The 10,234-nt window shown below is 40.2% G+C and overlaps 1 long non-coding RNA gene across 1 annotated transcript; it reads right to left on the bottom strand.

Moving 5' to 3' along the window:
• Window positions 1-921: 921 nt before the first annotated feature.
• On the bottom strand, window positions 922-9,431 carry LOC121026381 (uncharacterized). Its single transcript, XR_005788433.1, has 3 exons — window positions 8,847-9,431; window positions 4,660-4,744; window positions 922-1,087 (listed from the first exon to the last, which is right to left on the bottom strand). It is a non-coding gene; the product is annotated as an uncharacterized LOC121026381 (long non-coding RNA).
• Between the last annotated feature and the right edge of the window lie 803 nt (window positions 9,432-10,234).

The raw sequence follows: 10,234 nt of genomic DNA on the forward strand, positions 1-10,234 counted from the left end.
AGCGCGCACCGCCTCGCCGCCCTTCCTACCCTCTTCCGTGGGCCTCTTGTCTGCGCTTGGCTCCGGCGACTCCGTTCTGCTAATCCTCTGGTGGTTTTCTGGGTTATTTAGGCAGGTGTAGGTGGAATCTAAGTGATCAGCAGGACGCGCGGTGAGCCCAGCGTCCTCCTACGCCACCATCTTCCCCTTAGTTTTGTTTTATAGTCACTGTTGAGAGATGTAATTTTTTGATTACTTATGGTAACAGGCAACTTGTACAGTTAAACAGAAATATTCTATTTTTCCACTTCCTCACAGTTATTTTAATCCATTTTCTTTTAAAGGCTTCTGCAAGTTCATATAAAAGAAGTTGATCCAAGATGTTTATGTCCAAGACTTTTCTGGAACTTATGTGCTATTTTCTATAAGATGACTTGATCTTTCTTTTTTTAAATTGTAGTTGACATGCAATATTATATTAGTTTCAGGTGTATGACACCGTGATTTGACAATTCTATACATTATGAAATGCTAAGGTGATTTTTCTAATGACAAAAGCTGCCAACATGTTAAAGAGTGATCAACTACTATTACCTATTTATCATTTCACCATAAATGACACTGTTGAATTTTGGGCTCTCGTCAAAGCACTAAAATTTAAGTAGTATTATAATTTGGTTTTCCCTGATTCAGAACTGGTGATTCACTGCTCATTACTGTTCTTACCTTGACACACATTATATGAAATGGCTGTAAGTTTTAATTACCATACTTATTCCAATGTACTAACCATCAGTAATCATACTATATGGAGCATTCAGTCTAGTGTAAAGGAGACTCAGGATGTTTTATTATATTTTATTCTAATTAGCTGTTTTTTTAATTGGAAATGTGGGAAGGAGATAGAGTCTTAGATAATCTTAATCAGAGATCCATCCAAAAGTGACTAAAATTGGTATTAGTAAATTGTATGTCATTTTCTGGTTGGACATCAAATTATGTCTCATTGAAAATATCCATGTTTGTCGTTCCCCTGCTGCAGAGAAAGATCTGTAGGGTTTCTCTAAATCCCAGCCAGGAGTCAGGAAAGTGACCAAGAAGGAGGGTTCTGGAGGAGAAAATACATGTCAGGGTATAGATATAAGAGACTCCATCTACAGAGACAAGATTGAATAAAAAATGGTCAGGATCCGCTAGTAATATTATATATCTGGGGAGGGCGAGGCAGGAAGATGGGTTTGAGGTATGGTAATTCCCTTGTTCCTTCCTGTTCTCTTTCACAGTAGTCAAACCTGTATCAATATCTGAGGCTCTCATGGCCTCTTTCAAGACGCTTTCCATTTTTCCTCACCAGTGTTCCCCTCAATAACACTCTTACATATCTAGTTATGTCTTGGCACGTGCTTCTGAAGGTTTTGTCCACATGTGCTTTTGTCCACATATGGACCAGGGTTTTTTCAGATTCCATATCCCTGGAATCTGTGGTAACAGGAGCACTAACAGAAGTGAAAGTGATAGAATTTGGATACAAAGAAGAAACTCCAGGAGCTATTTGGTTAGCTGTCTCTTCACATCTGGACATTTTTACCTCTTCAAGCCTAAAATACTTGGACACAACGGCTTTTACTTTGCTGTTATTATACATTGTAATGGTTTCATTTATCTAAAACCAGGCTTCAAATTGTGCTCCTTAATACCTTCGTAACAGGGCACACATCTATTTATCTCACTCCTTGAACCTTATATCTGTTTACATTCATTTACATGAATGCAGGATTTGCTTTAAGAGACATGAGACATTAAAATGAATGGATTGGGCCACATACTACAGTGTCTGCTCCTATTTTAATGTGTGGCATTGGGTTTGAGCTCTTTGTCTCAGAAGAGAGGTCGAGAAATTTGCAGAACAATACAAGAGGGACTTTTTTGAGATTCAGGGCATAAACAGAGCTGTTGGGTTATGCAGGTGACAAGATATGACAAAAAGTTGGACAGGATGTCATTGTCTTGTCTTCTACAAGGATCCCAGAATAAATCTGAGATTCTTAAGGATAGAAGTGTTAAAAGTCTATGTAGTTAGTACCCTTGGCTTGAATCTTGAAGTTCCAAAGACAATGTGAACAGTGGAGCCTCTCTTCCTGGCTTTATGGGTAGTGGACATGGTCCAGTTGAAGTGTGGCGATTCCAGTGACAAATGGGTTGTGGGTATATATGAGGCAATCTTTTGATCAACTCCAGAAGAACTGAAGGAAATTTTGGTAAAACTAGTTTCCACTAGTTTATTGAGAAATAAGATTACTAAAATAATGGTCTTTAAAAGTGAACAAAAATTTAAGAATGCTTTCATTAATTTTGGGATCTCCTCCAGGATTTTAAAAATCCTTATGCAGTATATATCTACAACCAATACTCACACTAAGAGAAGTAGAACCATTGCTCTTTAGCAGGATTATTATTGAAGCTGGGCAACTAGGCCCCTGCTCAGGGCCTCAAGGTTTGGGGGACCTCATTCTGGTCCTTCTCTTTGGGCCCTCCCCACAGGGGGAGGAGCTGCAGCAGCAGGACATGTGCCTAACCAGAGCCTGTGCCCTCCACTCTACATTACACTTGGGTTACCCTGGAATTCCTTGCCCAAATGACCCCAAGCCTGGTTCCAGAGCTAGCATGGTCTTCTTTGTTGTGGGTGTCCTAAGGGAAGACCATGGGGTCTAGGCCTTAGGGTGACCATGAAAGATGATTGTCTAGAGAGGTATGGATGAAGGTTGGCTTTGTGGCTGGAGTATGCATATGGATGTGTTGGAGGCTCCATACACTGCAAGAAAAAGCTGTGTGGTGAGAAGAGAAGAGTAGTGGGCCATGGAACTAGTATCTCTAAATATGCTTTTACCCCAGGCCCTGAAAATACTGGGAGAAGGCCTAAAATTGGGACAATGTCAGTGTCTTTGTTGAAGAACTGGCTCATGGAATATGGATGGGGATTTTTAGAGATCATGTCTGGCTTGATAAATATTTATGAATTGAGATAAGAGTTGAGTTTGGAGAGATTTTTGCAGGTGGCCTTCAAGCTCCTGGGAAGAAACTACTCATGAGGGAAGAGCCTTAAGTTTGCAGCCTTACTAGAGTTTTCCAAACATCATAATTTATCCATAATTCCTCAACATATATGAGGAGAGTAGGGATACATGGAAAGTGATTTTCTGTTTATATTTAGTCCTGAAGACTTCTAAAAAGACCAACTCTTTTTGTGCATAAAAGGGATGTGTCAAGGTTTTAGGTATGTGCCTTTCTTCATAAGTGTAGTGATAATGTCATTGCTGTGGTGATTAATGAAATGTATATTGTGTTTTATTGTCTTTCAAAAAATTTTCAGTTTTAATTGATCATGCAGTAAATATCAACAGGTATAACCGACATAAATAAAAGTCTTTGGTGTAGGCAATCACTTTAAAGAGAATAAAGACTCTTAAGACCAAAAGGTAGGGAACCACTGGGTTAGACATTAACTGTTTCTCACAGTGATATGGACAGACAAATCACTGCTTAGATACACAAGTGTTTTGCTAATAGCTATAAGAAGGGGGCAAAATGCACTGTGATTTTACTCCTGCCCAGTAAAGCAGTGGAATGTTACTTTTCTATTACACCCACCAATAAAGACACTGACCAAAACAAGACAAAACAAATCTAGGTGACTTACTAAAACAATCACAGCAAACTGTTGACTTTTTACTCCTGATCTTGTTGATAGGAATCAGAGCGGGATAAGGAGGCCCGTACCCAGGTGAGATTTCCTGGGCAGTATTCCTGACCCCATGGGAAAGACAGAGGACAGTGAGGTAATGATTCAGAGGATGAGGATGGAACCACTAACATCTCATACTGGAAAGCTGGCCTGTGTATTTTTACAAGTCTTAACCAGTGTCCTTTGCTCCTGAAGGTATGTGAAGGAATTCTCACCTGTAGACAAAGAAGTCACCATGAAATACAGAGGGAAATTCTTACTCTGAAGTGGACCTTGGGTGAATGCATGGAATATTCTAGATGGGGGTGACAGTGGAGAGATTGTGGGAAGGAACAGGGTGCGACATAGATCTGTTTTGCAACGCATGTCATGACTGAGGTGCTAGGGATGGAAGCAATACAAAAAAGTTGGATTTATGGTGCGACTCTTTCTTGGGTCCCAACTCTGAAGACGTACACAGGTATATCAGTCTCTGCCAAATAATTATTAGAAGAGTGAACTTTATAAAGGAATATAAGTATGTTGTCAGAAGGAGAGAATATATAGGACAACTTTATTTCCTGGCTTACTCTTATCTTCCTCCCACTGTTATCTGTATAGCAGGAATACTATTTTGAAACAATTTCAGATATTTTCCATTTCTCTTAATTCTTGCCATCTCAGCCTTTCATGCAATAAGAAGAGGCATCACTCAGCCAGAATAACAATAAAAAATAATAACTAATACATAGTGCCAGACACTGTTCTAAGAACTTTATAGAAAGTCTCTTTCTTAAGCATTTATAGGCAGAACACCTTGTCTTTTTTGTTGTTGTTGTTGCTCTGTACTTTTTCTTTCATTTTATTTAAGAAAGGGAATGTTCTTAGGGAAACTTCCAAATTCATTTTTGCACTTCTTATTTTATATGTTAGAAATAAAATAGGGTTGAACTGAATACCTGTTTCCATTCTTTTGTAGAAGGTCTCTGAGAGGTCTCCAGTTCCTGACTAGTATGAGACAGAGAAGCTCAACATTCAGTGGTTCTGGAGACAAAAATAAGAGCTCAGAACAAAATCTCTAAGCGTTTATATGTGGTTACAGCAAGGAGGATCATATTAGTAAACATTACTTCACCTACCTTCTATAAAATGCTTACAAATATAGATTCTACTGATGTCAGATTTCATAACTGCATACAGTAGGACAAAGTAAATTCTATCACGTTTTTGTACACATAGAAAATGGTACTTACATCATTGGATTACTTATTTGTTCAAAGAGTTAGTGCCAGTGACCTAGAGTAATACTGGAGAGTAAACAGAAAAACAATCATGTTCAAGCCTGAATGAAGTGAAATTACAAATATAAAATCTGTTTGCTATATCAACCAGCAAATGCTTCAAAAGATCATTTGGAAGGATGAGAAGAAATACAAGTCTTTTAGCACAGTTGTGCAAAAACTTATTTATTAAAATGCAGTTGTGATTGTTTGGATCAATTCAGAGTTAAGAAACTTAGACCCCCTTTGACTTACTTAAGACTTAGCTTTGTATTTGCTACAAATGATCCAGTCATAATATACACATGTGTTTTAAATATACTTGGAGTCTCTGAGAAGGAGTAATATATCTATTTGACTATGTGAATGATCACAGCATGAAGAACTATTACATGTTATCCTTTGAGTTACAGTTTAAGATAAATTTGATCTTTCCTTTTTATGCACAAGACATTCAAACTCACATAACTACATGTGCATTAGGGAGGTATACAATTCAGAATTAGCAAATATGTTCACATATTTATTCTACTTGCATGGTTCTCTTCAAAATAAGCTGTAATAGAATTTTAAAATCAGCTTTTGACATCATATCATTGTTTTAACTTGATAATTCAGATTGATTGGCACAAATGACAAAACAATCCCACATTCTAGGCATATGCAGGAGTAATTGTGTATCTAGTAATTAATAAAATCTTTCCTTGATATTCTTCTCCTTAAGTAAACCAAGAGAGTTAGAAAATGAAACCTGGGACCTAGAGTGTCCCTGCTTAGAGGAATAAAAAATCTTAGATCTAAAAAACATGGCATGATGGACGCTTTACTGTGAGAGTGTTGACTTACTACAAGGTTGTAAGAATTGCTCCTATAATCACATGGCACCCAAAGACATAAACATAAATGTAACTGCAAACACCCTCATGCACACACACTCTCCTGTCCCATACATTTTTTCACAGTGTCATGATACTATGCTTCATTACAGAGTTTAAACCCATGGTTCTCAAACTGTGTGCCAACATACTATGAAGTGCTAGGAACTCACAAGGTCACTGCAGGGTATGTAAAATATCCAAGGAAACACAGTGATACTTGTCATTTATCATAAATTGCAGGGGTACCTCGGTGGCTCAGTTAGTTAAGCATCCAACATCAGCTCAGGTCATGATCTCACAGTCCATGAGTTCAAGCCCTGTGTCGGGCTCTGTGCTGACAGCTCAGGGCCTGGAGCCTGCTTTGCGTTCTGTGTCTCCCTCCCTCTCTCTCTGCCCCTCCCCCACTCACACTCTGTCTCTCTCAAAAATAAATAAACATTAAAAAAATTAAAGAAATTGCAGAGGATTAGCTTCAAGTAGTTCAGTGTCTCAATATTAGCGCTACATTACTTTCAGTGATGTTGTATCTTTATAACACTGGGTTTTCAGTGGTTCCCTTGAGAAAAAAAAAATTGCTATGTAAAAATCAATATGGAACAGGGAAGGAATGTGGGGTGTACAATCTGATTCTGAGACTTGAGAATCTTGTGTGCCCAAAAGGCTCACACATCCTGTTAGCAATTACTGTAATTTATGAACGAAATAGTATTTTCTTCCAATTAATGTTTATTATTTTTTCAGAGGCTGCTAAGTTCTTAGTATATAAGTACCTGTTACGTTGTTTAGACTTAACTCCTTAATAAACAAAACTGTTAAGTATTTCTTTTTGGCCTAGAAGTGCTGTAAAAAGATTACTGTGATACTAAGGGTGTTGTGAAAATATGGGAATCTTTGGAGTAAGCATTTATTTTCACAGCAAGAGCAAAAGTCATTTTCCTAAATTGAAATTTTCAGTACTACAAATATTTCATGAAAAATGCTCTTTGTGAATGAAAAGAAATTGTTTCATATCACTTTTCACTTACTATTTGAGAATGTTCTCAAAAATGGCAAAAGGTAACCTTTGTGCAAATCAGAATATGGGGTAAATTCTAGGTCTTTCCTATTTTTTCCCCTCTCCATGTAAGCATCTGGCATTTGGGGAGACTAAGCACATCCAAGCCCTAAGCCCTGCAGGTGAATACTCAATCAGGTTCTGTGATTGAGTTTATTTATGTGGGAATAGGAGGGCAATGGTAATGGCTGGGAAGAGTGGCAGGGAGCCATGAAAAAAAGTGATACCTGTTCCTGATGGATATGAGGCTCAGGGTCTCCCAAGAGGAGAGACTAGAGAGGGATTGGCCCTAAACTAATGGTCCGAGGTTTTCCAACTACCTGGAAACTGATGTTTTCCTCTGCTGAAGGTTCTGAACATCACCAAATCTGCATAGCATACTCCCCACCCCACCCCCACTGCCACCCCCAACTACCAACACTGCTTGTCTGGCTCCATTATTTTCTGACAGGTTTTTCTCTCCTGTTTTAACCCTAGACCAATAAGAGATGGCATAGATCATGGTGGCTCCCAGACTGTAAGTTTTCACCACAATCATTCCATCATTTCCAATAAATATGTATATATATCATTTTAATATACAAACCTAATTCTGTATTCCCAACTTAAAAATAAACAACAACCTACTTTTAGTAGAAAGCATTAAGTCCCAGCTGGGACTTAACACACACAGGAAGGGTTAGTGCTTATATGAAACCGGTTACTGGAGAGTCAGGATATAGCGGATGTATTGGTGTTTGTACGTAGCAGGCGGGGTGTGTGTGTGTGTGTGAGAATATGCCCTGAAAAACTGGAACTTGGAATACCCAGAGCAATGAGAAAAGGTGTCTGGCTTTTCCTGTTCTCCTAACTCTCCAATCACTGAGAGGTCATTGAGGCATGTCCACTAAAACTGCAGCAGGTAACTGATGCTGACTTCCTGTGACTGTATCAAATAAGAAATAAAAAAAAATGGGGAAGAACCAAAACCCGTCAAGCAGAGACATGTAAGCAATATTTTAAAACAATCTGATGATAGAAATATAATGTATTAAGATGACCTAATGAAAGCAGCATCCATCTTGTTAGTTCAGATGAAAGAATGAACACTAGAGGTCACATCATCCCCAGCACTGCTTAACTGGCCAGGAAACACATAGACCCAGGCCCAGGAGCTAGGAATGCTTGCTCATCATTCAAAGGAACATAAAGAAATGCAACCCCACTAGCTTACACAAGTATAAGTAGTTACTTTGAGCACAGTCAGCTAATCAGCACTATCCTGAACACACAGGCACCAGATGCACCTAATAAAGTCTCTAACATGAAGACAGATGATATTTTTCAGATTCCAAGTCGTCTTGAGATGGAACAAAACTCGGTGGGACCAGACAGAGTGGCACCAATAACAACTAAATAACATGCATTAATAATAAGACCTCATGGACCTCCAATTAAGTGTCCACCTTCTCATAAGACCCCTGCCCAAATTTTGCCCTTAAAACCCTTCACTGGAAAGGCACCTTGGAGTTAGGAACTTTTGAGCATTAGCTCCCAGTTCCCCTGGGTGGTGCCACGCCAATAAATGGTCTTATCCTCCTTCACCGCAAAAGCTGTCAGTTTTTATTGGTGTTTTCATTATTTTATTTTATTTATTTTTTATTGCGAAGGGCGCATCAGGTGGAGGAATTCTTTGGTTTAGTTACACTAAGGGTCTTTCTCGTGTCTATGTGGAAATCAGAAAACCCGAATTTTTACAACAGTAACACATCATACCTAGTGACAACCAAGTATTTGGAGAACTGTTTGCAAGCACTCAGAGCCTTGTACCCTTTTTGCATGTAAAATCCCTTGTAGTGAACAAGCTTCCCAGCGGTTCTTGAGAAGAATCTGAAAGATGGTCTCCCGGGCTGTGGCCCTCAGTAAGACAAGGAATCAAGCATTTACTAACTTACTCTGAGTCGGCTTTCTTTCTGATCACAGGCAGAGAACAAGGCAGAACAGAGGCGGAAGGTAGGAGAATGTTCCTGCAGCAGCTTCTCTGGCCAGGTCTTCCTACACAGCCCCTACGAGGCAGCAATTCCGATCGAGCCTTAGGGAGTCTGTGAGGGAAAGCTGCCCTCCTCGTGCGTGTAGCCGAGAGGGAACCCAGAGGTGGAGCTCCGAAGTGGCAACTCCGTGGTTCTTATTTCCAGCGGTTACTTAGATGCCTTGCATCCATTTTCTAGTAGTCCTGGACCACAGACTAAGAGGCCACAGGCCTATAAAAACTTCTCAGCTAACAGCCTACTTTTGAAGTTCGTGACGACCTCTGAATCTTGGTAAACTGCGGCTACATCCGGGGTTTGGCAACGGCCATAGTTTTTAGGTGCAGCTGTGTCCCTCTTCAAATGCTTGGGACGCCTCTTTGCCTGGGGAAGCACACATTTATACCCCGAGGGCACTATCCCGTTTCTTAGCAACTCTGTCAAGACTTGGAAGCCTCAGCCACAGATGCGGGCTTGGGGGAGAAGCGCCTCCACAGCACGCAGGCAAGGGCCCCGCATGGCCGCCCCAGCCAGTGGAGGTCCGAGGTGGAGGGAGGGAGGGCGCGAAGGGAGGAGGGCCGTGCTGGGGGGGCGGGGGGGCGGGGCTTGGCCAGACCGGAAGGTGAAGGAGCTGAACATCCTGGAGGCTCCAGGCGCTGTCGAGGGGCTGAGCTTCAGGAGATTCTGGTGAGCTGCGAGTGCCAGTCAGGGGTTGCAGGAAGGTTTGGGCGAGGTTTGGGGTGTGTTTGGGGGACGTGTATTGTGGTTTTTAATACTTAAGCTTTGTAGAATGGACAAACCTTTCAGGCATTGTTTATATGGCAAAAGTATATTTATGAAACACAGTACATTTTAAACAAAAAATGTGCAGAGAAAGTCTGGAGTTAATCCAAAGTGATAGAAAATGAGAATTGCGAGCAGGCGTCTTGCACAGCCAGTGTTGGGCATCTAGGATGCTGCAAGTTATAGGAGGGGCCCCACTGCCTCCTGCACAGTGCGATCCTGTCATTGGGTTCCTGGTCCCAAACAAATTTTCCACAATGCCTTTTGTATTGAGGCCTTGTTTTGCCTAAAACTGCAATGAGAAAGTGTTGAAGAAAATAGCGAAATAGCAGAGCAACCGAGAAAAGCAATTACATGGAAAAGAAGATGTGACTTCATACAAAGCAACTGTTTTTTAACAAATTGTTAATGATGTAATCAGAAAGATGTTTTGAACATCTAAATACTAAAATGATACTTTAATAATTATGAATAGGCATTTTTACGGCTTTAGTTTCTTTTTAGGAAGGTGACAGCATTGTGCCAAAAGCTCT

The sequence above is a fragment of the Herpailurus yagouaroundi genome, unplaced genomic scaffold (genome assembly GCF_014898765.1).
Source record: "Herpailurus yagouaroundi ecotype Mexico unplaced genomic scaffold, PumYag 28, whole genome shotgun sequence".
NCBI lineage: Eukaryota > Metazoa > Chordata > Mammalia > Carnivora > Felidae > Herpailurus > Herpailurus yagouaroundi.